This window comes from Arachis ipaensis, chromosome B1 (assembly GCF_059453495.1).
Source record: "Arachis ipaensis isolate K30076 ecotype BB chromosome B1, ASM5945349v1, whole genome shotgun sequence".
NCBI classification, from domain to species: Eukaryota; Viridiplantae; Streptophyta; class Magnoliopsida; order Fabales; family Fabaceae; genus Arachis; species Arachis ipaensis.
This window is the reverse complement of record NC_142436.1, coordinates 29,220,888-29,224,647: the sequence shown is the minus strand read 5'-3', so window position 1 is coordinate 29,224,647 and position 3,760 is coordinate 29,220,888. Positions and strand designations below refer to the sequence as shown.

General features: G+C 34.9%; 1 non-coding gene across 1 annotated transcript; it reads right to left on the bottom strand.

Moving 5' to 3' along the window:
* Positions 1–1,938: 1,938 nt before the first annotated feature.
* LOC148576073 (small nucleolar RNA R71) lies at positions 1,939–2,046 on the bottom strand. Its single transcript, XR_015902999.1, has one exon. It is a non-coding gene; the product is annotated as a small nucleolar RNA R71 (small nucleolar RNA).
* Between the last annotated feature and the right edge of the window lie 1,714 nt (positions 2,047–3,760).

Here is a 3,760-nt window from a genome sequence, read left to right as displayed (position 1 = left end):
GGAATTCTCATTAGAAATTTTGAAATCCTTATTTTTCTTTTTCCAATTAATTTTCGAAAAATACCAAAAAAAAATTTAATAAAATCATAAAAACAAAAATTTTGATGTTTCTTGTTTGAGTCTAGTGTCAACTTTTTAAGTTTGGTGTCAATTGCATCTTTTTAATTTTTCTTAAAATTTTCGAAGAACACCTGCATGAAACTGTTCTTCATGATCTTTAAGTTGTTCTTGATGATCTTCTTTGTTTGATCTTTGCATTTTCATGTTTTGTGTCTCTTCTTGTTTTTCATATGCATTTTCAATTTGTTGGTTTCTAAAGTTTGAAAATTTCTAAGTTCGGTGTCTTGCATGTTTTTCTTTTCTTAAAAATTTTCAAAAATAAGTCTTTGGTGTTCATCTTGACATTCAAAGTGTTCTTGCATGCATTAGTTGTTTTGATTCATAATTTTCATGATTTGTTTCAATTTGGTATTTTTCTCTCTCATCATTAAAAATTCAAAAATAAAAAATATATCTTTCCTTGTTTTACTCATAAATTTCAATTTAAAAATCCTATCTTTTCAAAACTTTTTCAAAAATCAAATCTTTTTCAACTTTTCCTTAATAATTTTGAAATTTTTAAAAATTATTTTCAAAATATTTTTCTTATTTTTATTTCATGATTTTCAAAATTAATACTAATATTTAATGTGATTGATTCAAAAATTTCAAGTTGCTACTTGCCTACTAAGAAAGGTTCAATCTTTAAATTCTAAAATCATATCTTTTAGTTTCTTGTTAGTCAAGTAATCAACTTTAATTTTAAAAATCAAATCTTTTTAAATTTCCTTTTCAAATCTTTTTCAAAATGATTTTCAATCATATCTTTTTCAAAATCAATTTCAAAATCAATTTCAAAATCCTTTCTAACCTCCTATCTTTTCAAAAATTGATTTTCAAATCTTTCTCAATTAACTACTTGACTTTTTGTTTGATTTTAAAAGTTTTCTTTTTCAATCATATCTTTTTCAAAACCACCTAACTAATTTTCTCTCTCTAATTTTTGAAACCCCCCCCCCACTTTTTCAAAATTGCTTTTAATTAACTAATTATTTTAAATTTTAATTTAATTTTATTTAATTTCTCTTTTTGATTTTCAAATTATAACTAATATTTAAAATAAAAACAAAAATATTTTTATTTTATTTAATTTTTGAATTCTTACCCCTCTCATCTCTTTCTATTTATTTATTTATCTACTAACATTCCTCTTCTACTCATAATTCGAACCCCCTCTTCTTCTCTGTGTTCGAATTTTTCTCTTCTCCTTCTTCTATTCTTCTCTTCTTCTACTTACATAAGGAATCTCTATACTGTGACATAGAGGATTCCATACTTTCTTTTCTGTTCTCTTCTTTTTCATATGAGCAGGAACAGGGATAAAGACATTCTTATTGAAGCTGATCCTGAACCTGAAAGGACTCTTAAGAGGAAACTAAGAGAAGCTAAAGCACAACCCTCTGGAGAGGACCTGACAGAAATTTTCGAAAAATAAGGAGACATGGCCGAACCTAATAACAATGGTGGAGATGCAAGGAAGATGCTTGGTGACTTTATTGCACCCTCTTCTAACTTCTATGGAAGAAGCATCTCACTTGCAATTGGAGTAAACAATTTTGAGCTTAAACCTCAATTGGTTTCTCTAATGCAGCAGAATTGCAATTTTCACGGACTTCCAATGGAAGATCCTCATCAGTTTTAGCTGAATTCTTGCAAATCTGTGACATTGTCAAGACTAATGGAGTTGATCCCGAGGTCTACAGGCTTATGCTTTTCTCTTTTGCTGTAAGAGACAGAGCTAGAACATGGTTGGATTCACAGCCTAAGAATAGCCTGAACTCTTGGGACAAGCTGGTCAGTGCTTTCCTGGCCAAATTCTTTCCACCTCAAAAGATGAGCAAGCTTAGAGTGGAAATCCAAACCTTCAGACAGAAGGAAGGTGAATCCCTCTATGAAGCTTGGGAAAGATACAAGCAACTAATCAAAAGGTGTCCTATTGACATGCTTCCAGAATGGAGCATCATATGTATATTCTATGATGGTCTGTCTGAGTTGTCAAAAATGTCATTGGACCATTCTGCAGGAGAATCTCTTCATCTGAAAACCCCTGCAGAAGCTCAGGAACTCATTGAAATGGTTGCAAATAACCAGTTCATGTACACCTCTGAGAGGAACCCTGTGAACAATGGGATGCCTCAGAAGAAGGGAGTTCTTGAAATTCATACTCTGAATGCCATATTGGCTTAGAATAAAATATTGACTCAGCAAGTCAATATGATTTCTCAGAGTCTGAATGGATTGCAAGCTGCATCCAACAGTACTAAGGAAGCATCTTCTGAAGAAGAAGCTTATGATCCTGAGAATCTTGCAATAGCAGAGGTAAATTACATGGGAGAACCCTATGGAAACACCTACAATCCTTCATGGAGAAATCATCCAAATCTCTCATGGAAGGATCAATAGAAGCCTAATCAGGGCTTTAATAATAATAATAATGGTGGAAGAAATAGGTTTAGCAATAGCAAGCCTTTTCCATCATCTTCTCAGCAATAGACAGAGAATTCTAAACAGAGCCATTCTGACCTGGCAACCATAGTCTCTGATCTATCCAAGACCACACTAACTTTCATGAATGAAATAAGGTCATCCCTTAGAAATTTGGAGGCACAGATGGGTCAGCTGAGTAAGAAGATTACTGAAACTCCTCCAGTACTCTCCCAAGCAATACAGAAGAAAACCCCAAGAGAGAGTGCAAGGCCATAACCATGATCAACATGGCCGAACCTAGAGAGAGTGAGGAGGATGTGAGTCCCAGTGAGAAAAGCCTCACGGGACGTCCTCTGGACAGAAAGGAGATTCCCTTTGAGGAACCAATGGAATATGAGGCTCATACAGAGACCATAGAGATTCCATTGAACTTTCTTCTGCCATTCATGAGCTCTGATGAATATTCTTCCTCTGAAGAGGATGAAAACATCACTGAAGAGCAAGTTGCTAAATATCTAGGAACAATCATGAAGCTGAATGCCAAGTTGTTTGGTACTGAGACTTGGGAGGATGAACCCCCATGTTCACCAATGAACTGAATACATTACTAAGGCAGACATTACCTCAGAAGAAACCTGATCCCGGAAAATTCTTCATACATTGTACCATAGACACCATGACCTTTGAGAAGGCTCTATGTGATCTGGGGTCAGGGATAAACCTCATGCCACTCTCTGTAATGGAGAAATTGGGAATCTTTGAGGTACAAGCTGCAAGAATGTCACTAGAGATGGCAGACAAATCAATAAAACAGGCTTATGGACTAGTAGAGAACGTGCTAGTGAAGGTTGAAAGCCTTTACATCCCTGCTGATTTCATAATCCTAGACACTGGGAAGGATGAGGATGAATATATCATCCTTGGTAGACCCTTCCTAGCCACAGCAAAAGATGTGATTGATGTTGATAGTGGAGAGTTGGTCCTTCAGTTGAATGAGGACTACCTTGTATTCAAGACTCAAGGTTTTCCCTCTGCAACCATGGAGAGGAAGCATGAAAAGCTTCTCTCAATACAGAGTCAAATAAAACTCCCACATTCAAACTCTAAGTTTGGTATTGGAAGGCCACAACCAAACTCTAAGTTTGGTGTTGAGAGGCCCCAACCTTGCTCTGATTATCTGTGAGGCTCCATGAGAGCTCAGTGTCAAGCTATTGACATTAAAGAAGCGCTTATT